A 26477-nucleotide genomic window follows, 5' to 3' on the forward strand; every position below is an offset into this window, starting at 1 on the left:
GCCCGAAGATAGTAAGAATTTGTAAAACAACCTGCAGAGAATTGATGAATGGTGCAGACTCTGGAAGTTGACCCTGAACGTAAATAAATATGACATATTGCGCATACACAGGAAAGGAAATCCACTAGTGTAAAGCTACACTATTGACGACAAACAGTTGGAGACAGCGTCTACCGTAAAATACCAAGGCGTGGCTCTCCAGAGCGACCTTGAATGGAATGACCATATAAAATAGATAGTGGGAAAAGCAGACACCGGACTTAGATTCATCGGAAAAATCTTAAGGAAATGTAACTCATCTACCGTCAAGTCCAGGATTATCACACAGTCAGCTTAACAGCTCACGCATCAAAGTTGCTGACAAGAGTAATATACAGACGAATGGAAAAGAAAAGTGAGGATGTCTTATATGACGATCTTTTTGTCTTCAGAAAAGGTGAAGAGCCCAGAGAAGCGGTTCTGACATCGCGGTTCACAAAGGAGGCAAGACTAAACAAAAATCAAGACACATTCAAACGGGATTTGTCGTACTGGAAAGAGTTCGACAATGTCAAATGGTGCAAGCTGTTGTAAGCTCCAAGGAAAGTATGGTTGAGGTATAGGGAAAGGAATGGCTTATAAGGCGCTTGTTCACCCGATTCTTGAGTACTATTCATCTGTCTGAGATCCCTATAAGGCAGGAGTGACAAAGGAGATAGAGAAGATCCAAAGAAGAGCAGCGCGTTTCGTCACGGAATCGTTTAGTTGGCGAGACAGCGTTACGGAGGTGCCAAACGAACTCCACTGACAGACGTTACAAGAGAAGGTTGTGCATCACAGAGAGATTTACTATCGAAATTCCGGGACAGCACTTTTCAGGAGGAGCCGGACAACATATTACTTCCCACACATACATCTCGCGTGTTGACCATGAGGAGAAAATTTTAGAAATTAGAGTTAAACAGAGGCTTACCGGGCTATCATTCTTCCGATTCACTGTTCGCGATTTGCACAAGGTTGGAAGGATCAGATAGTGGTACCGAAAGTACCCTTCACCACACACCATTAGGTGTCATGCGGAGTATGATGTAGATGTAAATGTACCTGTAGGTTCCTTTATATCTGAAGCCCCTCAAGGTCCCCATGATAGGTGCTTGCCTATGTTCAAATCCTGGTCTGCTACAAAAATTTCCATCGTCTCGTTTCACACTGTAGCATGAGCACACCAGACTAAAGACAAAAGTAATCATGTGTTGTCAACAATAACTGTTGGTTTCGGTGTTTGACTTCCAACGACACATGGAAATTTTCGTCACGTTCTTTTCAGTCCAGACATGCACTACAGGCGAAAGTCTGTTCATGTAGAGTTTGATAATGTGCGAGTACGTTTCGTGAGAAGTTCACTGAGGCTTTTTGCAGATGATGCTGTGGTGTATCGAGAGGTTGTAACAATGGAAAATTGTACTGAAATGCAGGAGGATCTGCAGCGAATTGACGCATGGTGCAGGGAATGGCAATTGAATCTCAATGTAGACAAGTGTAATGTGCTGCGAATACACAGAAAGATAGATCCTTTATCATTTAGGTACAAAATAGCAGGTCAGCAACTGGAAGCATTTAATACCATAAATTATCTGGGATTACGCATTAGGAGTGATTTAAAATGGAATGAGCATATAATGTTGATCGTCGGTAAAGCAGATGCCAGACTGAGATTCATTGGAAGAATCCTAAGTAAATGCAATCCGAAAACAAAGGAAGTAGGTTACAGTACGCTTGTTCGCCCACTGCTTGAATACTGCTCAGCAGTGTGGGATCCGTACCAGATAGGGTTGATAGAAGATATAGAGAAGATCCAACGGAGAGCAGTGCGCTTCGTTACAGGATCATTTAGTAATCGCGAAAGCGTTACGGAGATGATAGATAAACTCCAGTGGAAGACTCTGCAGGAGAGACGCTCAGTAGCTCGGTACGGACTTTTGTCAAAGTTTCGAGAACATACCTTCACCGAAGAGTCAAGCAGTATATTGCTCCCTCCTACGTATATCTCGCGAAGAGACCATGAGGATAAAATCAGAGAGATTAGAGCCCACACAGAGGCATACCGACAATCCTTCTTTCCTCGAACAATACGAGACTGGAATAGAAGGGAGAACCGATAGAGGTACTCAAGGTACCCTCCGCCACACACCGTCAGGTGGCTTGCGGAGTATGGATGTAGATGTAGATGAAGATGTAGATGTTATTTCCCGTTCAGATATGGCATATCTAGCACTGTTGAACTAAATCGGTTTAACGTCTATTTATGACTTGAAGACGACGGCTTTAGGTGCCTGGTTCGAACACCGGTAAGCAAAAACGTTTTTCTCTCTTCATTTCAGTTTCCATCAACCCACTTTTTTTCAGTTCCCAGCACATTACTTTCTTTTTTTGAGTCATCAATCTTCTGATTGGTTTTATACGATCGGACACGAATTCGTCTCCTGCGCCGATCTCTTCATCTCAGAGCAGTACTGGCAAACTATGACCTCAGCTATTTGCTGGATGTGTTCCAATCTCTCTCTACAGTTTTTACCCTCTACCACTCCTTCTAGTATCATGGAAGTCATTCCCTAATGTCTTAACGGATGTCCTCTCATCCTGCTCCTTCTTGTCAGTGTTTTCCATTTATTTCACGCCAATTTTGCGGAGGACCTCTTCATTCCTTGCCTTATTGATCAATCTAATTTTCAACATTCGTCAGTACACCATACGTTTCATTACCATACAGTACGGCGCTCCCAACCTACATTTTCAGAAATTTCTTTCCCAAATTAAGGCCTGTATTTGATACTAGTGCACTTCTCTTGGACAGGAACGCCGCTTTTTCTAGAGATAGTCTGCTTTTGAAGTCCTCCTTCCTGCTTAAGTAACAGAATTTCTTAATTTCATTTTCTCCGTGTCCATCAATCCAAACCTTAACATTCTCGCTATTCGCATTTCTGCTACTTCTCGTTCCATTCGTCTTTCGTTGATTCACTTCCAGTCGATATTCTATACTCAGTAGACCATTCCACTCAGAAGATCCTGCAATTCTTCTTCACTTTCACTCAGGATAGCAATGTTATCGGCGAATCGTATCACTGACATCCTTTCACCCTGAAATTTAATTCCAGTCTGGTTGTTTTATTTCCATCATCGCTTCTTCGATGTATACATTGAAGAGTAGGGGCGAAAGACTACATTCCTGCCTTACACCCATTTTAATCTTTCACTCTTATTATTCCCTCTTGACTCCTGTACATGTTGTACATTACCCATCTTTCCCTATAGCTCAACCATACTTTCATTGGAGCTTACAACAGCTTGCACCATTTGACATTGTCGAACTCTTTCCAGTACGACAAATCGCGTTTGAATGTGTCTTGATTTTTGTTTAGTCTTGCGTCCTTTGTGAACCGCGATGTCAGAATCGCTTCTCTGGGCTCTTCACCTTTTCTGAAGCCAAAAAGATCGTCATATAAGACATCCTCACTTTTCTTTTCCATTCGTGTGTATATTACTCTTGTCAGCAACTTTGATGCGTGGTCCGCCGCTCGTGGTCTCGCGGTAGCGTTCTCGCTTCCCGAGCACGGGGTCCCGGGTTCGATTCCCGGCGGGGTCAGGGATTTTCACCTGCCTCGAGATGACTGGGTGTTTGTGTTGTCCTCATCATTTCATCGTCATCCAGGAAAGTGGCGAAATTGGACTGAGCAAAGATTGGATAATTGTACGGGCGCTGATAACCACGCAGTTGAGCGCCCCACAAACCAAACATCATCATCATCTTTGATGCGTGAGCTGTTAAGCTGACTGTGTGATAATCCTGGGACTTGACGGCTCTTGCAGTCTTCGGAATTGTGTGGAAGATATTTTTCCGAAAGTCGGATGGTATGTTGGCAGGCTCACACGTTCCACACACCAACGTTAATAGTCGTTCTGTTGCCACTTTCCTAAATGATTTTAGAAATTCTGATGGAATGTTATGGATCACTTCTGCCTTCCTTGATTTTAAATCTTCCAGAACTCTTAAATTCTGATTCTGATAGTAGATCCCATGTCTGTTCCAAATCGTGTCCTGTTTCTTCTTTTATCACAAATCTTCCCCCTCATAGAGGCCTTCGAAGTACTCTTTCCACCTATCCGCTCTCTACTCTGCATTTAACAGTGGAATTCCCCTTGCGCTCATATTGATATCACCCTTGCTTTTACTCTCACCGAAGGTTGTTTTGACTTTTCTGTATGCTGAGTCAGTCTCTCCGATAACCTTTATCTTTCGATTTCTTTATATTTTTCAATCATTCATTTAGTCTTACATACTGGTGAGGAAAATCGATATCTGACATTTGACTGGCTTTATTTTACAATCGCATTAGATGTTGGGTTCTTATCGCCTTAAGCTACGTAATTTCAAATTTAAACACGCGCTTACTTTGTTACATTTGATTGGCACCATGTTTAAGGTTTTTCTGGTTAGGTTATTCTGGTTGGTCGACTGGAACAAGTTGTTGGCAGGAGTTCCAATTCTTGGTACTGTACAAAAATTGTCATGTAAATTCAAGATAAAACTTGCTTATGGAAATGCCATGTATTGTAATAAATTTGAGTTTACAAGTGTTAAAGACAGTGTCATCTCTAATAACACTTTTCTCGACATTTGCGTTATCGTGGTATTAATTTGCACAGCGACTGATAGCCATACAGACCATGCATGATGTGTAGTGGTCTCTTGTAGCAACCATTTTGTGTAGTGAAATGACTGTGCCAAAAGGTCAGAACTGTATGAAAGTTACTGTGTGTGGATGCATACAAATTAGGCGGAACGCAATTCAGGCCATTCGCATACTTTTGAACATGACAGTACATTATACACGTTTTCCAAATGCTGTGTATAACCCTTGTGGTGGATATCGCTAATTAATTTCCGGTTGTCGTGTATTGAAGGCCATTATTCAGTGCTCTCGAGCAACGTCAAATAGCATGTTTTCGTTACGGTCGTACCTGCTTCGAAGCCTCAGTCATTCATCATATAATGTTTGAAATTCGCAGTAAGTTTTGTGTTCCTGTTTTTTTCATTATTGGTTCGCGGTGTCTTTTACCTCAGTGGTGGGTTACAGCTTTGAAGTATGTCGATGCCACAGTGCAAGAGAAACATCACAGATCGAGCGAGATTCTATACCATCTCTACAATTCAGAGAGACAGTAATGCTGATTTAGAAACTGGAAGTATAATGCACAGCTATAGAAAGAGAGGTAGCTGAGAGAGGCTACCTTAAATACGCCGACACTATTGTATGTAACGGAGCTTTGCATATTCATTGTGCTCTTGCATTAGAAGCAGTCTTCGACGAAGACTTTAACGACATAACAGTTGTGGAAAGTGACCATATAGTAACAACAGCGTCGCCAGCAACTGTCCGACCGTCTGGGGAATGTTTCCGACAAAAAGCTACTACACTGTACCAAACGTAAACAACACTTAATTCAAACAAGATACGTGTGTTTATTATGATGACTGTCATACCCAATGCTCAAAATGTTGACTTTGAGAACTGTGCTTTGATTCAGGACAAGATGGCGCGCTGAATTTTATCTGCACTTGTTGCAGCACAGACGCATGCCCTGCATCTCTGATTGTACCCGGTGGTCGACGTTGTTTCATGAAAAGTACCTCTAGTTATCTGTGCGAAATAGGCAAGACAACCATCATGCTGATACCACAAGGTCCGCGATATGTCCGGTCACATATCTTCCAACTAACGCGAAAGTTTGATCAACTTGCGATTATCCATTCTGATTCGTTGTCACTAATTGACTTGCTGTTCTTTTGTTTAGGATTTACATGATTTTTTATAATTTATTCACCTATTTCCGTTAATACAGATTTGAAGTATTTATGAAAGTATTTCATTGTGTAAGCAGTCATTTGTAAAAATGTTCTTACCATAAAAAATTGCACCATGTAATAACTTACTGAAAAGTATTTTTTTAAGTGACGTTCTCACAAGTAAACAATCACTCCTTTGATACCGGTATGCCGGAAACCCATATATTTTCCGAAAGCTTATGTCACAAGCAGAGAAACTGTCGAACCTTAAGAGGAGAGGGCGAGCGTTTAGTAGCAATAGAATCCACAAAGTATCAGTAAAGTGTTCGAAACAAGACACCGAAAGTCGCTAAAGTGCTCGTGCCACGTGTTTATATGAACTAATAATATGGTAAGAAGTTGTAGATCCCAATATATAGGAAAAAACAACTCGTTTAAAAGAAAAAATAAACGCTAGGATGTAGAAAACGTGACTTGTTATTGACGTCAAACAAAATCTGTTACAAGGCTCAGTCAATGTGCAGTTCGTCAAACAGTGAGACGGGCAGAAAGACAATTCATAATCGGCACATTTTACAAAAGCGATAGCCTCACACTTCGCACACGCACCGTTTGTCAATGAATTGAAGCAGTAATCCATTGGTGCAATGCAGGTTAGTTGTCCAAGTATCCGCCCTTAAAAAAAGTGCGGTTAGTCAGGTTCTTCAAACGAGTACCGCTGAACAAATACAGGGGGAAGGACTGCAGGACCAGAAAACTGTCGCGATGCGAAATTTGCTCCCGTGTCTCGATAATACTTGTTTCGGTTATGTAACGAACAAGTGACTTGGGTTGTTTTTGTTGGACTTTACCATCAGATACTTTGGAAGCAGACAATGAATGATTTTCGTTGGAGCACCATGAATCCACTAAACGTAGAATTTTCTTCCCGTTAGCATGCATGCTTGGCTAATATGCGCAACGATAGAGCCATTTGAGATCTGCTGTGAAGATGTTCGCCGTTTTTCCTGCATAGGATCTAATATGCGGAGAATCTGTCAGCTTTGACTGCGGGTATTTTCCAGATGGCTTGTACACAAGCACATACGTTGGCCGCAGTATTGCGCTTTCCATTGAAATCACAGGCATAATCATTAAACTGTGCTGTGTTGTAGAGACTGATTCAACAACACTGCGAACAAACATTGTTACTCAGATTCGCAGGATTCGATGGCCATGTGACTCTGAAATCAAATCTTCTGTGTTGAGCACTGAGGTCATGCGTCGGTGGAAAGTATTCTGAAACGATGAGGTTGCGAATCTTCGCAAGAAAATCATCACACGCCTGTGACATACTTGCTTCCTTGTCCTGCCACTTCCCTCCAACTGTGTGGGTTATTGCTGTGTCACCCATATTATTCCGATTTTTGAAGTGGTATACCCAGGAATTGGAAGCTCTAAAATCGTTTGTATTTTGCGGATCCATCGCTATCTTAAGTTGCTTTGCCCACAGTCGCAACGTCCGGTCGTGAATAATTTCTCCTTCTCTTTTAATTTCTGCAGGACAGTCAGACTGACTTTTTTGGATCGACGGAGTATTCATTTCCTTTCTCTATAAAGTACATAATGTTCACGTTTTTTTCCCCTGAAATGGCTCGTTACTGATGTATGGAACAGACGTGAAGTCCGAGGTGGCGAACCTCGGACTAAAGCGCGTTACTTGTAAGCAGTCCAGTTCTCTTCTGTCATATCCGTTGGACTATCATGCCATTTGAGTGAAGACACATCTTATGTTGACGAACTCGAGGTAGAGAAAGGTGGCTGTGGCGACGATTGTTGGTGTTCCTCATCACCACATTTCCGAAGTCCATTTACTTGTCCCATTCTTCTCCTCGCCTCCAGCAAATCCTAACGATTGGATCTCTTCCACAATCTCCATATTATTTTCCAGGGGAGTATTTGTGTTTTATTACGTCCGATTCCTGAGGCTGATGGCTTGTTCCGAATGGGAGACCAAGAAAGGCACGACTACTTTAGGATTGTAACGGGACATCCTCCTCTAGAATTACTTTTCTTCAACTGTAGTTGTCGATTACAATATTATTTTTCGAATTTTGGACAGGTCAGTATTATCTCAGCTGCTTTTCTGAAAACTTACTTATAATTTTATACACAATATGTTATATTTCAAGATAAACTTTATGAAAAGAAATTACTTTATTTTCAATGTTACAATCGATAAGTACTATCTCTGAATATATAGTTGAAATAACTTTTTTAGAAATATTTGAAATTACGAATTATTTGAGACACTTGTAATTTCTATTATTAATTACGCAATCTAGTACTGTTTACTATGTTTATTTTTTATTTCAGTTATGAAATAATAATCCAAACTAATAGAAATTAATTTGTCAAGAAAAATTGTAAAGCCTTTGGAATATTGTTATTTCCGCTGAGTGAAGCGGACGTATTTTTGTATTTTGGACGAGCAATGTAATTTCGGCTTTGTTAATGTGAAAATTCAATAGACTCTATGATATACTAAAATGTGACACAATATATTAACGTAACAACAATAATTCCGCAACAACGATCTTCAGATTTATTTAGATCAATTCAGCCACGAGGACCTGAAATGTAAAAATTTCAGCTTCAAGAATCAGACCCCTAGACAAGAAGAAATGGAGCCAACTCTACATGGAAAGGTAAGTAAACTAGAAAGTTTTTTTTAATCTTCGCTCCTTTCAAATTTTTCATAGAAGACTTTGCTTATTGTAGACAGCAACTGGAATTAGAAAGGAGGGGGGAGAGTACATGATCCGTCTGCAATTTAAGAAGAAGGCATACAATACGTTAGAACTTGATAGCAAGATATGGGAACATACACGAAATAGACACATCCATCTATACACACCTTACTGATACCCTGTGGGTCCTGTAGCCCCTAAACGATGGTGCCTGTTCCCCCTAAGATTTCACAGTTTTTCTACTTGCGACATAAGCTTTCAAATATATGGGTTTCCTGAAAATCAGTTCTAAAGGAGAGAATGTTTATTTGCAGTTGGGATTAAAAGTAAGCCGCGTTGCAAAAGTTAAGTTGAGAGTTGAAAGTGAATAGGAAGCTGTAATGGAATTGCGCCAGAATTCGTGGTTTTGATTAAAGTCATCAATTTGGACGATGTTGGGGGAAAGAACTTTAAACCAAGTGCATGTCGATTTCGTAAAATGTGAGGGTGGCTCTGAGAGAAACCGTCAGGCGTTTTAAACTGTCGTGGTGCGCAATGGAAAGCAGTAGATCTGTTCCGTGAACCTTATACGGAGCCTTCTTTTATTTGTTATACATGGGAACAGTGGACGAAATAAAGGGAAGTCAGACTAGAGGAACAGGAACCATAGAATGGATAGAGATGTTTTTCTGATTAAGATTTTCCATAAGGGAAAAAGAACAGAAGAGTTTCAGAAACTTTAATGGCGGGTAGCATCTTCATGAAATTCACGAATCTGCGTAAATGATGGACACTGTACCAAGACAGACGAGTGGGACAAGTGTGAATAAAGTTTTAATATCAGGAGTTAATAATGTTATGAAGGGAAGAATCATGTGTGAACTGAATGTAAATACTGATTGATCTGTGTATCTGGGTGGTTAAAATTTTATTTGTGCATTCGACATGAGAATATAATTAGTGTTATCATACAATTAGTGACGCAATAGCACCAGGTTCCACTATAGTGACTTCACCAATAAATGGGCACGTCTACCGCGAAATACATTTCAGGCAGGTGTATACTTTTTATCACGATGACCTGGTGATTCTCGTGCAACGTTTCGTCTAATCCCATCCAGTACTTTATTTTGGATTACTTTATTTTGCGCCTTTGGACGGCCCGGAGCTGGGGATTTCGGTATGACACCTTTAATTGTAATTTACAATAAAGTGTTTTCCGAGAGTTGTCATAGTCAGTTTCTAAGATAAGAAAGGGCCAGATCTCTTGCAGCATCTCACCGCTGCCACAGGTGACGTCAGAGAAATAAGAAAATTTCGTCGCTGGTAATAGGATATAGATAGTGACAAACGTATCACGTGTGAAGAATAACTTGTGGTAGCACTTTTAAAAACATTACCATTGTTGAAACTTCCTTGCAGATTAAAACTGTGTGCCCGAACGAGACTCGAACTCGGGACCTTTGCCTTTCGCGGGCAAGTGCTCTACCATCTGAGCTACCGACGCACGACTCACGCCCGGTACTCACAGCTTTACTTCTGCTAGTATCTCATCTCCTACCTTCCAAACTTTACAGAAGCTCTCCTGCGAACAATCCCCAGGCTGTGGCTAAGCCATGTCTCCGCAGTATCCTTTATTTCAGGAGTGCTAGTTCTGCAAGGTTCGCAGGAGAGCTTCTGTAAAGTTTGGAAGGTAGGAGACGTGATACTGGCAGAAGTAAAGCTGTGAGTACCGGGCGTGAGTCGTGCCTCGGTAGCTCAGATCGTAGACCACTTGCCCGCGAAAGGAAAAGGTCCCGAGTTCGAGTCTCGGTCGGGCACACAGTTTTAATCTGCCAGGAAGTTTCATATCAGCGCACACTCCGCTGCAGAGTGAAAATCTCATTCTCGAATCAATCCCCAGGCTGTGGCTAAGCCATGTCTCCGCAGTATCCTTTCTTTCAGGAGTGCTAGTTCTGCAAGGTTCGCAGGAGAGCTTCTGTAAAGTTTGGAAGGTAGGAGACGAGATACTGGCAGAAGTAAAGCTGTGAGTACCGGGCGTGAGTCGTGCTTCGGTAGCTCAGATGGTAGAGCACTTGCCCGCGAAAGGCAAAGGTCCCGAGTTCGAGTCTCGGTCGGGCACACAGTTTTAATCTGCCAGGAAGTTTCATATCAGCGCACCGTCCGCTGCAGAGTGAAAATCTCATTCTGGAAACAATCCCCAGGCTGTGGCTAAGCCATGTCTCCGCAGTATCCTTTCTTTCAGGAGTGCTAGTTCTGCAAGGTTCGCAGGAGAGCTTCTGTAAAATTTGGAAGGTAGGAGACGAGATACTGGCAGAAGTAAAGCTGTGAGTACCGGGCGTGAGTCGTGCTTCGGTAGCTCAGATGGTATAGCACTTGCCCGTGAAAGGCAAAGGTCCCGAGTTCGAGTCTCGGTCGGGCACACAGTTTTAATCTGCCAGGAAGTTTCATATCAGCGCACACTCCGCTGCAGAGTGAAAATCTCATTCTGGAAACAATCCCCAGGCTGTGGCTAAGCCATGTCTCCGCAGTATCCTTTCTTTCAGGAGTGTTAGTTCTGCAAGGTTCGCAGGAGAGCTTCTGTAAAGTTTGGAAGATAGGAGACGAGATACTGCCAGAAGTAAGGCTGTGAGTACCGGGCGTGAGTCGTGCTTCGGTATCTCAGATGGTAGAGCACTTGCCTGCGAAAGGCAAAGGTCCCGAGTTCGAGTCTCGGTCGGGCACACAGTTTTAATCTGCCAGGAAGTTTCATATCAGCGCACACTCCGCTGCAGAGTGAAAATCTAATTCTATTACCATTGTTGTTACTAGTGAGTATGACGATTATTCTAGTAGAAAAATTTCGAATTAACTGTATTCTAGCAGAAATTTTAAGGTAGTGAGTAAACTGTTTAAAGGGAAACTTGATAGCGATAGGGACTGGAAATATAAGTAATATAAATATTTTGTCTGATACGGTGAGAATTAACACGCAGAAAAAAATGGCCAAACCAGTACCAAAGTTTAGATATTTCACGCCTTTTGGAAAGTTTAATCGTTAGAGATTAGATCTGATAAAATAATGTGCAGATTACTGACTCGAATTTCGAGTGTGTTTATTGGAATTGTACTGTTTGACGATAAATATTAAAGATTTCATTGCCTAATTTTTCTATCTCAGTGCAGTCTAGCCAGCGATAGTCATAAAATAAATTTAGTTATTATCAGAGTCCCTTACGAAATATTAAATTCAGATTCTACACATATGTCTCTCCGTTAATGCACGCTTTTAATGTCGATGTTCAAATACGATTGAGTTTTACTATGTGTTTATCTGATGCTGTTACGTATGGAGTGTTTGTATGCATGAATGAACGTCTGAATGTATAAAGTCTATGCACTTTAAGGACGGCGAACTGAAGAAATTTTATGTCTAATCGTTTTCTAAAGGGAAAGGAGTGGTAGGTTTAGTGAAGTTTAAGAATTCAGCAGTAACAAAGTTGAACAATTACAGCGTCGTATAAGATAACGGCAGATGGGGTAAGTTAATTTGTTTAAGCTTTACTGTGCAACTTCAATAATTCGTATCTATAGAAAAACATTCAATAACTGGGGTAATATATCTGTTAGGAAAAGTAGACTATTGTGACTATTTCCCATCAATAAAACAAGAATCAGTGGAGCGATTCTTGAAAAGTCCGCATTACACTTTCAAAGCCGAAGGTAACTATTTATCCATTGCTCTGCCGGCGCGGTTTTCCAGCTGATATTACGAATATTGTTCTGTCTACGGTTTGTACTCTATGCTTTATCTGTGAACAAAATATTGCATAGTACCGCCGATTCACTTTGTAATTTTCGTAGGCGCCATTCAGAGAACTGTAACAGATTCTGAAAACTATTTCCATGGTGCTATTCATGGAGCGAGATGTGAAAACGGATGAAATGCGCTGGACTGTAGTATTCACAGAACTCTCGTTTGACTGATCCCGGGCGCACAATGCAGCTGCCTCATACTCACATGTTGATTCTGTGTTGCTGCTGCTAAAATGTTACTTGTATTGCTCTCATCAATTGCTGGTATATTTTTTCTTATTCGTCACACTTCCGGCTGAATGTTTCTTTTCATGTTTTTTACAAAGACCGATCGTGAAGGCTTGGGACGATCAGCACATATTTCGGCATAGAACCGCATCGCTGTTCTAACAGCTGGTGACGTACGCGATAATCATGAAGCATATCCGTTCTTTTACTGTCGTATACGTTGCTGGAAGTATCAGGGGTGTAACGAAATAATTGTCTGGTCTCTACAACAACAGTGTGCAGTCTGATTGCCTTCAGCGGCGTATATAAAGAGACGAACCGTACCTGAGTAATGTGTTTGCTGCCGGACGATGTGGCCGCGTGGTTCTAGGCGCTTCAGTCCGAAACCGCGCTGCTGCTACGGTCGCAGGTTCGAATCCTGCCTCGGGTATGGATGTGTGTGATGTCCTTAGGTTACTTAGGTTTAAGCAGTTCTAAGTATAGGGGAGTGATGACCTCAGATGTTAAGTCCCATAGTGCATAGAGCCATTTTTTGGAAGTGTTTGCTCACTTTAGCTACACTGAGACTAACGTTTGTGGGACCCCTTATCTTATTACTGTTTGATCAGGTTACACACACGCTGTACCTTAGTCCTCCTTTCCAATGATACAATAAAGATGGCTCTGAGCACTATGGGACTTAACTGCTGAGGTCATCAGTCCCCTAGAACTTAGAACTACTTAAACCTAACTAACCTAAGGACATCACACACATCCATGCCCGAGGCACGATTCGAACCTGCGACCGTAGCGGTCGCGCGGGTCCAGACTGTAGCGCCTAGAAACGCTCGGCCACACCGGCCGGCTACAATAAAGATGTTTATAGTTTAATTTAATAAAGACAAAATCGGTGTCATGATGCGGCTGCGAAAAAACTGAAAAATTACTATTCGGTTTTTAATTTCAGACGCCTTCTTCCTGTTGCAGTGTAAATTTAATTATCTTCGACTTATTTTCAGTGGAATCAGTCCTATATGATACAGTTCCGTTTTTATATGGGGCTCTTATAGGTTAGGAAACATTACTCATCACAGCTGTTTATAGTAATAATTTTTAAAGTTAATTGTTTTTACAGCCGAATCCGCATTTCCTCTTATCTGGACATGGGTTAGAGGAGCACCGTAACATCACTTATAAAATATCGTCACATTAGCTATCAGAAAAGCTCGCTTTGTAGTTTCCATATTCGTAAGCTAACTGCTGTAAAACACCACACTTGACAAGGCGCTGCATTTTTTCTTACTAGAACTGTGTTTGATTTCTGTAATGACCATATGTTCACTTGTGTTTGTGCCTGTTTTCCTATTTTTTACGTAAGTATTGCCAAGTTAAATGTGGCAATAGTTGTCAGCCTGACGACTGTTCATTTGCATCCTCCCTCAGTCTCTCTCTCTCTCTCTCTCTCTCTCTCTCTCTCTGTCTGTCTGTGTGTGTGTGTGTGTGTGTGTGTGTGTGTGTGTGTGGGTGGGTGTGTTTTGGAGCAAGCGGATTTGTTTTGGAATGTTAACGTTATGGCAAGAGATTTGGGATGGCAGGATTGTGTTTATCAGGTAGAGGGTTTCAGAAAGTTGACTGTGGATCTATCTTATAAAACAAATAACTTCTTTATATTATTGCCGCGGGTAATGTCCACGTAAGGAAACTTCTAAAAAGGTAGGGAATTCGCCCAATTGTCCATTATGAATTAGAGAACCGTAATGAAATATATAATCCAAAGAATGAGTTCGTAACGCGATCTCATTCGAAAACATCTGTTAGATAATCACACGCCACACACTTTAATAAATTCTGCGCAACGGAAGGAGCAAGAGAGCCTGCAAATCTTAACATATTTGAAAATAGTACGTCATGCATGAGTCAAGAGTTTCGCGAAAGGATCACGCTGCGTGAGCATGAATCAGCTTTTCGCTTACAGCGTCCAGCGGTGCATTTGGGTAACTTTCGCTGTTCTCTAGACATTAATTCAGAATGCAGAAGATAGTAGTTACCACCTGATAAATCATGTAATAAACGTATGAAATTATATCGGTCGTTAAGTGATAAAATCAATGAATACTAAGTGAAGACTCATAGCCTACACCTCTCTTTACAAAACGAAGACATTCGTGTTGAGCATGTATCCAAAGTTATCAATACAAAAGTAACCTTACAATCCGGGAACAGTTCACACTGCAGCGTTTAAGGCTACACAAAACGAAATGAAGTTATAAATGATGCAGTAACCAGCCTCCAAGGACTTAATGATTCGCAACATCTCCGAGCCTATCACACTACGTGTAAGCCAGTGGAAAAATTTCAGCGCTTGGAGCAATACTAACAATCAAACTCGGCTAACCTCACACCGTAAACTGCACTTCGGCACAGAATATAAACTGGATTGATCTCGCCAGAATTCCTCCAGACTGTTCGGTAACATAGCACTCCATCAAACAAAAGTGACGTTAGTACAGCATACATCCCCACAGCCTTAACATTCAGAGTACTGTAAAGCTAAGCATAAGCAGTAGCGTCTTCGAACAAAGCCACCCATTTGGTTTGCTGGCATCAACGAATCCTATTGGTAGATGGCTAACCGACTCTACACAGACATTTTACCGATGCAGTGGCGTAGCAAAGATCTTGCGAAAGTATATTAATCTATATACTGAAACTGCTTATTGCAGTATTTCAACAATACTAGTAAAATAAATACTACAGATCACGAAAAAGAAGTAATATATATTGAGAGGAAATGAAAGAGCCAACAACAGACACCTTTCAACACGTTATATTAAAGATTACAAGTCTACAGTTAGTTCCTGTTCTACCACTCCCTGCGTATAGAAGAAACATTGTTTTTACGAAGTACATCAAATATAAAATGGTCTTCAAGGGGTTAGCAAATGGCCTTCAGTAATCTGTAAGCAGGGCAATAAAATTGTAAACAAAATCTGCTGAGGAACAGCATGCCTTGCATCTGTTGATATACGATATATTAACTCACTTTTGTCGATAATTGTACCTTTCAGATAGAGACAAGTACATAAAATTTGCATTTTTGATCAACTTTCCGAGATTATCTCGAGTTTACCGTTCGCAATTAACTGACAACATTTTTGTTCCATTTCTTTTCTGGAAAAGAGACTGCAACGGCTCAGTGGTTAAAGCACGCGGATTCGGTTTAAAATTCCCGTCCAGCTATAATGAATTTAGTTTTCCATGGGTTAGTTAAATCTGTTAATGTCATTACGGTTTGTAAAAGGCGTGAAGTATTTCCTCGCGTTTCCTGTTCTATCCGACATTTTATTTCATCTAAACTAACGTCGCCGTGGATGGAAATTTAAAGCCTGATCATCTTTCTTCTCTTTCCTTCTCTTCTCTGGTGGTTAATTTCGCATGTTCACAGAATTTTCTGGAAATATCTCTAGACAAAGTCTAATCGGAAGAGTGCATTCGGAGAAATGTCTTTGAGCCACGCTTCTGTACAACCTGACGCGAAGTTTCCTCTTTTCTCCATTTGATTCCCATTATCACCAAGAGCGAATCGCCGTATTCGTTTTGGGAAGTTGTTTGGAACAAGAGATGCATTTAAATAGTTACTACGAGAGAGAAACGTCCCTCCGTTGTTTTCTGGATGGACGACGCACGAACAGTTGCCGAACGCTGCTAACGCCTCGTCACGAGTTTTGTTTCGTTCTCCCACTCCCCCTTCCTCTTTCTGAAACACAGACACACACACACACACACACACACACACACATACACAAACACATATAAAAGGCCGCCCAAATTCCTGGGTTTTTGTTTAGAGCGAGCGCTTAATGGAATTTCGTTTACTTCCGCAACAGACTCGAGGACAGAAAGAAAACGTTTAGAAATTCCTGTCGCCCTTTAATGGGCTGGCCGCAGAATCCTCTTTTTCATTTGGGATACAATTCCGGCAGCTTATTCAGTTCCAAAGCGCGAGCCGCCAACTCGCATCGTAGAAAATTCGTGGTACTGGCCGATGATCGTGTTATGATTTCTTTAACCCCGGAAAGGATAACAAAGAAATGCAAATAAATAAACAGCCTCCTGGAGACTAAATGATCGAAAGGAGATAGAGGGAGATTAAAATTATTTACTGGACCTTGCTGTTGCATTCGCACGATATGTGAACGTAGCGGATCTTCTTTGCGGTATACACTGTAAGCTTACTGTACTGTGAGATGCTGTGGTAACTGTAGGTACTGAAGAAATTCAATAATATAAATAAGTTGGTTCAGGCCGGTCGACCGATACTTTAGGAGCTCAGTATTAACGCTGCAACATAATGAATTATTTGATAAATTTATTAAACACAAGAAAGTCTGAGCTAGTGTTAATTGGTTATTCAGTTTCATAATTCTACATCCTAATTACTATAAACAGAAAAATTAAAAGTGGTGCGAGACGATATTATCAACTGATGCAACTGAAATAGTTTGTTGTTACGACTCAGTGACATTCCCGTAGTTAGCTGTTAACCAACATGGTACACTCAACATTTAGGAGCTTACTCAAATATATTGTGGTCTGACACAGATAAGCACTCTCATTTTAACGAAATTTCCAGATAATTTTACCATGGAACCCGTAAAAAGGCCTCTAATGTTGATGTACGTACTATATTACAAGGGCACGTGTAAAGTGGAGGTAATAGCCGACCTTAACGCGCGATCCATTTAAATAGTACCCATTACTTTGTAGGAGAGATCGACAATATGTATGCAAATGCAGGCATTACGAGCGTGGTGGAAAAGTGAAGTTCTATAATGTCTGCAAAGCATGCGAAACAGAAATTTCGGCTACCAGCAACGCGTCACAATTAAGTGGAGTTATCGCGTGGACAAAGCGGAGACTGTATTTAGAAAGACGAGGACAGACGACTTGTATTTTACTGTAATCTCTCTTTACGTGTACACTTATATGTACACCTGTATCTACATGTACCTTGAACTTGGCAGAAGGCACCAGGTACCAGTCTCAAACTCCCTTCCGAACGCTGTACTTTCCGAAACCACTTGCGAGAAATGAACACTCATATATTTCCACTGTTTATTTTATCGCGACAGCCAATACTCCTTATGCATGTGGACGAATAGTAGATATTTCGATACGTGTGTGACGCTTGTGAAATTACGTGAAAACTGCTCACCGCAATGAGGAATGCTTTTTTTAATAAGGTTTTATAAGTCACAATCTCTTTATTATCCTAAATTAACAAAATGTGAGCTGCTCTTTCATGTTCTTTTGTCAAACCTACATGCTAGGCATCCCATACTGCACAGAAGCATCCTATAAGAAGTCGACAGTTGCTTTAATGGATGTGTTGCAACTTAAAGTGCGCTCCAATAAAATATAATCTCTGGTTTGACTCGTACTGGACAGTGAGTCGTACTTATTTTAAGACAAGACGGTATGATAGCACACAGTCCAATACACCATTTTGATGTGCACTATAGTCCGTTAATGGTACACACACGACACAGTGGGTCAGAAATGCATTGTTCGTTACTAGCTTACTTATCTGTGTTGAATGTGAATGTGCATAAATACAAAGTACGTTTGAGAACTATGGTATATGTCTGTATTTAAATAGTGATTACTCGTCCGTATTTAAATACTGATTACTCACGACAGTTTTATCAGTCTTGTCTGTCTCATATAGACATCAAACGTTCGACATTTTTGTTTGTTTACTGTTTCACGAAAGATTATGTTTAAACTGAAAGAATTATATTTTGTAATTTCTGTATGTAGCGATAAAATTGTAATATTTTTGAAAAAAATATTAGCGATTGTTAAAATAATTAGAAAGGATGTACGTCAATAATGTAGTATAATTAAAGTTTCTTTATTTTTATAACACGTTAATGTCGGTACTAGTAGAGTAAAACAAAATATTTCCCACTGTAAACATAAATATGTGTGCAGAAATTCTAAGGCGCAGTAAAAACAGATTATTTTAGTAATTTGCTCAAAAGTAATTGAAATGTGTACAAAGAAAAATTCCTATTTGATATGTCACTTGTTGTACAATCTCTCTATATAGTGCTGTTTGGCTGCATTTATACGTCGCACATCGTACTGTATGGTTTAGTTCACATGTGTGGTGTTAACTCTACTGAGATAATATTTAAATCTCAGGAGGAAAAAAATATGCAAAAGAACCAATGAAATGGCATTTGACACTTCGTTTAAAAGAGAATGTAGCATGAATTTGAAACCGAAAACCGGTTTTGAAGACAAGAAATATCACATAGAAAACTGTGCAATGAACGAGAATTATAACTAATGGAAAAACGAATTAAGATAAGTAGAAAGACCGGTTATGTATCATAATGTGGATTGTATTTATCCATTCAAATTACAGGAGAAAATTCTACAGATGAAAACAGAGAAAATACTTGAAATCATCATTAATATCATCAGTGTTATGCCCTACAAAAGGTATTCACATGTAGTTATTTTTTAATCATTAATAAAACATAACTATGTATGAGGGAGGTCGGAATTTGTGAGTACCTAGGAGGGACTAAATAAAATTAGTGTATGACATATGCTAATTAAATGAATGTGTAGAAAGAATATGAGTCCGAAAATAGCATACGCCACGAACTAGAAAATATGCAAAGTGGTGACTAACAGTGGAGCAAGTACTGAATGCAGATGTCAACAATGAGCTTGTACACATGAAGTTAATTATTACGATAATATCACTTCTAAATACTGCAGTGCTGCTACTTATTTTTTTGCTTTATGCATGTCCTGGTGAAACTGTTTTGAATGAGCATATTGATAACAGCCGAACGACCAGTGGCGAGTGGGCACAAGATTATATCTGGTTTAGCTCACCTGTTGGATAGTAATATGAGAGTGAAAAAACTGGCAATGTTTCTGAAGCAATTTGCAGAACTGGTGTCATAACGAAAGGTGTATATTAAGAAGTTGAGACTCATATTAAAGAGTTGAATCAACATCTTTCAAACATTAAAAACCAGTTAAAATTCATTACAAAATATTAGCTAATTTACTGCAGAAAGTAGCAGACAGCTTTCAGTACTTCCAGGAGAACAGAGACTGATTATTAAAATATGAAAGATTGAATGGCTGATAAGTTAAGAGAGAAATCAAAAATGTAAATGTTGATGCAGAATACTTGTCATTAATAGATGAAGTACATTGTAAACATAGTCAGTCTGATGTTTCAAATAAAAGTTTAAAAAATACAGTTTTTATCATAAAAATTTATCCAACTATTGCCAAAAGTGATGTTGAATGTAAGAAAAAGGTACTAAAACGTTGTGTATCAGTAGGAAACAATGTTTATCTCTGCTAATGTGGAATGTGGGCTGATCTGCAGGTGGGAATGTTTACTACTGAGGATGCTGCTACTTCTGTAGGAACTTTTCAGAAAACCGATGGTTTCCAACTTTAGAGCAGAAATATATTCCAAATCTTTTGTCCATAAACAATCAATTCTTGCAAATGTATCTAAATTTTGTGTACAGGTGTTCCAATAAGTCTTGTGAGAGCGTTGAAATTGACTGGAATATACTTGATGTACACATAGTAATCAATAACTTGTTGAAAATATTTGGTTCTGATGGAATCTAAATTTTTTGAACAACAACAGCTTGACTATTGGGAGAAGTTTCTAAGCAAATTTTGTAACAAGTTTAATATTAATTGTAAAGTAGATTGGTAGACACATCCTAAGCAATGATGATTTATTTGGAGTACGGTACATAGTTCTGATACAGAATAAACGTAATTTTAACTTGGCAGTTGGATTAAGGAAAAGAGTTACTAAATCATACGAAAAAGTTATGGTTTTTTCGGTTGAGAAGTTACCATATTCTGATTTGGCTGTTGAATTAATGGAGAGATTGATTGCAAAATGTAAAAGTACGATTTAAGATGGTAAGGACACTATGAAAAAACTCTACCATAATGTGTATCAACTAGGATATTGAATAAACCACCAGATGAAGATAACTATGATAGGAAAACAACAGCGATGTAAGTAGATTTGTCTCTGAGAAAGAATGTAATAACTATCTTTTTATTTACGCAATACGAACCACAGTTTTTTTTGAGTCTTATGTTTGGGTTGACGCGACCCGCCACATTCCTGTCCTGTTACAATCTCTAATTCTCAAAATAGCACTTGCAACCTATGGCCTCAATTAACTGCTGGATGCATTCCAATCTCCATATGTCTCTACAGTTTTTACCCTCTAAAACTCCCTCTAGTGCCGTGGAGATTATTCTCTGAGTCGTAACAGATGTCCTATCATTCTGTCCCTTTTGTTTGCCGGTGTTTGCCACATATTCCTTTCCCCTCCAATTCTGTGCAGAACCTCCAATTCCTTACGCTATCAGTCCACCTAATTTTCAACATTCGTCTGTAGCACCACATCTCAAATTCTTCGATTCTCTTTTTCTCTGGCTTTCCCGAAGTCCTTGTTTCACTACGATACAATGGTGTGCCCCAAACGTACTATCTCAGAAATTTCTTATTCAGATTAAGACCTACGATTGATGCTAGTAGACTTACCTTGGCAAGTAACGCCATTTCTGCCAGTGCTAGTCTGCTTTTGATGTGCTCCTTGTTCCATCAGTTTGGTTATTTTGATGACTAGGTTAAAGAATTCCTTAACTTCATCTACTTCGTGACCATCAGTCCTGATGTTAAGTTTCACGCTGTTGTTGTTTATGTTACTTCTCATTACTTTCGTCTTTCTTCGATCTACTCTTAATCCATATTCATGAGACTTCATTCCACTCAGCAGATCATGAAATTCTTCTTCACTTTCACCGAGGATAGCAGTGTCATCAGCGAATTGTATCATTAATATCGTAATACTTTGAATATTAATTCCACTCCTGAACCTAACTTTTATTTCCGTCATTGCTTCTGCAATGTACAGATAGAACAGTAGGGGTAAAAAACCACAACCCCGTCTTACACAGTTTTTAATCCTAGCACTTCCTTCTTGGTCTTCGACTCTTACTATTCCCGCTTGGCTCTTATACATGTTGTACATTAACCGTCTTTATTAATAGCTTATCCCCATTTTTCTCAATATTTCGGATATCTTGCACAATTTGACATTGTCACCGCTTTTTCCGGGTCGACAAAACCCATGAACATGAATTAATTTTTCTTTAGTCTTGCTCCCGTTATGAACCTCAACGTCAGAACCGTCTCTCTGGTGCCTTTACCGTTCCTAAAGAGGAACTGATCGTCATCTAGCACATCGTTAATTTTCTTTTCCATTCTTCTGTACATTATTATTGTCAACAACTTGAATGGATGTGCTGTTAAGCAGATTGTGCGACAGTTTTCGAACTTCATAACTCTTGCAGTCTTCCGAACTGTGTGGATGACATTTTTACGAAAGTCAGGTGGTATATCGCCACACTCATGCATTCTACACACCAACGTAAATACCCATATTGTCGCCACTTCCCCCAGTGATTTTAGAAATTATGGTAGAATGTTATGTTTAGCATATGCCTGATTTTATTTTAGCTTTTCGAGACTTCTTTTAAATTCTAATTGTAATACTAGATCCCCTATTTCTTCCAACTCGAATCCTCTTTCTTCTTCTATCACATCTGCAAATCTTCCCCTCATAGAGGCCTTCAATGTACTCTTTCCACCTACCTGCTCTCTCCTCTGCATTTAACAATGGAATTCCTGATGTACTTTTAATGCTACCACCTTTGCTTTTAATATCGCTGAGGGTTGTTCTGACATTTCTGTACGCTAAGCAGACCTCCCGACAATCATTCCTTTTTCGATTTCTTCCAATTTTTCACGCAGCCATTTCGTCTTAGCTCCCTTTGCACTTTCTGTTTATTTCACTTCTCAGTGACTGGTATTTTTGTATTCCTTAATGTCTCTTTACGTTTTTGTACTTCCTTTCTCATCGATCAACTGAAGTATTACTTCTCTTACCCATGGAATCTCTGCAGTCACCTTTTTTATCTCAATGTTTTTCTCTCCATCTTCTGTGATTTCTCTTTTTAGAGACGTCCATTCCTCTTCAAAAAAATGGTGCAAGTGGCTCTGATCACTATGGGACTTAACTTCTAAGGTCATCAGTCGCCTAGAACTTAGAACTACTTAAACCTAACTAACCTAAGGACATCACACTCATTCAAGCCCGAGGCAGGATTCGAACCTGCGACCGTAGCGGTCGCGCGGTTCCAGACTGTAGCGCCTAGAACCGCTCGGCCACCCTGGCCGGCCCATTCCTCTTCAGCTGTACTGCCAGTGAGCTATTCCGTATTGCTGCATGTAGAGAGCAGCATCTCACCTCTTTACGCACTGATTCTTCCTGATTCCTCTCTTAATCTTCATCATACTGTTCATCACTGTTACACTGTGATCTGCGTCTATGGCTGCTCATGGGTACACCTTACAATCCAGTATCTGATTTCGTAATCTCTGTCTGACCCTGATGTAATCTAACTTAAATGTTTCCATGTCACCGACCCTTTACCAAATAAACCTCCTCGTCTTGTGGTTCTTGAGAAGAGTATTCTACTAATAGCTGCAATTTATTGCAGATGTCAATTATTTTTGATTCTCTCTGATTCGTACTACCAAACCCATATCTCGAGTAACCCATTTTCCCATTCCGGTCCCCCATGAATTTTTGATTTTCATCTCCCTTTACGTACTGCGTAACCCGTTCAATATCCTCATATACTTCCCTTATCTCTTCATCTTCAGACTGCGACGACGGCATGTATACCTGAACTATCAAAAATGGTTCAAATGGCTCTGAGCACTATGGGACTTAACATCTGTGGTCATCAGTCCCCTAGAACTTAGAACTACTTAAACCTAACTAACCTAAGGAAATCACACACATCCATGCCCGAGGCAGGATTCGAACCTGCGACCGTAGCAGTCCCGCAGTTCCGGACTGAGCGCCTAGAACCGCTAGACCACCGCGGCCGGCACCTGAAGTATCGGTGTCGATGTTTGTTAGCTTTCGATTCTGATGAGGACAACCCTATCAGTAAACTGTTCACAGTTACACACTCTCTGCCCTACCTTCATATTCATAATCCCACTCCCGTTACACCATTTTCTGCTGCTGTTGATATTACCCTATACTCATCTGAACAAAAACCCTTGTCTTTCCATTTCACTTCACTGAACGTCACTGTACCTAGACTGAGTTCAGCAGTTATTTTTTCAGATTTTATAGTTTCCCTGCCATACTCAAACTTCTGACATTCCACACCCCAACTCATAGAAGGTTAACCTTTTGTTGGTTATTTTCTTCTCATGATCCCCTTCCATTGGTAGGCCTGTCCCAGAGTTTCAAATGAGAGACAAGTCCAGAATCTTTTTCCAAGTGAGAGATCATTATGAAACTTTTTCATTTACAGGCCACATGTCCAGTGGATATACATTACGTGCCTTTAATGAAGTGGTTTCCATTGCCTTCTTCGTCCTCAAGCAGTTGGTCATTTCTGATTCTTCCGTCTTCATCGGCAGCTTAGCACCGCGAGGGCAAGAGAGTGCCCTGAACCTCTGTCCGATACTCCGTCCTCACGACCTTTGTCAGAATGAGGGTGACTTCTTATGCCGGAAGTCTTCGGCCGCCAATGCTGATTATTGACTAAAAATTGGCTAAACGTATATCCCACATTTCTAACTGGCGAAACTGAACATGATCTCCCACTTTACTCAAGTGATAAAGTATCTCGTATATGATTCGGATGAAATGGAGTTAATAAGATTTGCTCAGAATTGATACTACTACCCTTGTCGCTAATAATAAAATGCTATTACAAATGAACTGTGTAACTACTCATGAAATGGGTTCCGATATTAAGTAGGAACTTACCGTTACATCCCTCAGATGTGAAATTCCTTAGTCCTGTACTCTGGACCTGAAGTGATTCGTTGCAATATACAGATTTTGAAGTTTAGAAATCACATGGCAGTAGCCATTCTTCTTGTTTTGGGGAATGAGAGTCACAAATAGTCTTGTTCTGACTTGACACTTCTGCACTCATCCTGTTTATCCGAAGACTTACATTTTGTATGTCAGAAAACAATGAGCAAAAGAAAATAAAGTTGGCATTTATACTCGTAGGAAGACAGTGTTAAATTTATTAGAAGACATCTTGCAAATAATACTTCGAGAATTTTGATTGTTTTACATTAAGTAAAAACTGATATATTGTCAACGGAGTTGTGTCAGTGATTAATTATCCTCCTTTTCACTCTTCCGATGCAATTACTAAAGCATTTCACAATGTGTAATGACCTATGACCAGCCAGCGATCGCTAGTACACTAAAAACACGTTCCGCAAACATTGTCGTCGGGTTCCCGTCGCATTATGGTTACACAACACTGAATCATTAAAATTAATTCAGTATTTACACTCGCGTTAGTAACGGCTTACCGAACGGAATCTTGGAATCACTCTGACGCTCATGTAACAAACCGTGGTGGGTGAGATCATCTCTGGTTGTGTGGTCGTTTAAAAGTACACCGCTTCCGGTGCCAGCTATGCGACACATATCCTGAAAGAGCATAACAATGTCTCCGAGGGGACGACAGAGAAATTGAAGAAACAGCAAGAGAAAAATGACTACTGGCTTATCATTGTTGTTGGTTGTTGTGGTCTCAAGGCTAACCCATTAGCGGCGTCTCCAGATTTGGATCTTAAGGCGTTGGCAAACAAAAAGTCTAGTATGCTTTACACATTAACCCTCTTTTTTTGTAAAAATCAGAGAAAAGTCATATGCGAAGCTGAATAGCGTTAAATATCGGGAGTCTTCCAGTCTCCTGTCGTTAAAAGCAAAACTTCATCCTGAGTCGTAACTCAATTTTGATCGAAAATTGAGGCGCAGACTGATCACGAAAGGAAGGGCACATGTATAACTAAAATAAACTGGAGTGGTGGTGTTTAAATTGTCGAAGACACATATAAAGAACAATGAGTTTACACAAGAAAACCGCGAGTCAGGCCCTTTTAGTACACTAATGCAGATCATGACTGAATGATTAATAAAATAGAAAAAAGGCGAAACGGTTTGCAGCACACTTGAATGTACACAATGGACAAACTGAAGACTTACTCGACCCACTAAACCATAAGCGAATTATTTGTATCGAGGACATACTCTCAATGGAAATAAAGAAAATAAAATAAATAAAGCAACCAAACCTGCACAGACACTGATGTTCTGCAATACCGCAACACAAGATTGTTCCTCTTAAGTCCAAATTTGCTACTACACTAAGATTACGAAAGTTAAATACATTTGCTGGGTGAATTGAACGAACTTTTCATTTTGTTCAACAATGATTATAGTGGGAAAATGCTACACACGTATGCACGCACGCACACACGCACGTGAACGTACACACAGACACACACACACACACACACACACACACACACACACATGCACACACATAATAGGCCTTCCCCCATCTTTTCATTGGAAGTACCATTGCTGCATTAAGACAGCGAAATGGTGTAACTCTAAATCTATCCTTCTTTCCTTCTGCAGAAATTTCTTGGTTACTGGTTTGTAGAACCAGCACTTGTCCTCTCATAAGCTGTTAAGTAATTATACGATTAATTCAGCCATACGATTCTGCATTTGAGTAGAGAGGCTGTAGATGTGTATCATATTTAGTGATGAGATTGACCTGTCGACAGATGACGTAGTGGAAGAAATTGTTGAGACCAGTAACGCTAATTTGTATATTTCTGTAAATCCACTCACTAAATTCATCTGCAATAGATAGTTTCCGATGTGAATTGGTGTTGTGCCTGACCCTTCATTAGAAGCATACCATACACAAGGTTCGTTCCAGAGTTTGCATATGTT

This window comes from Schistocerca cancellata, chromosome 7 (genome assembly GCF_023864275.1).
Source record: "Schistocerca cancellata isolate TAMUIC-IGC-003103 chromosome 7, iqSchCanc2.1, whole genome shotgun sequence".
NCBI lineage: Eukaryota > Metazoa > Arthropoda > Insecta > Orthoptera > Acrididae > Schistocerca > Schistocerca cancellata.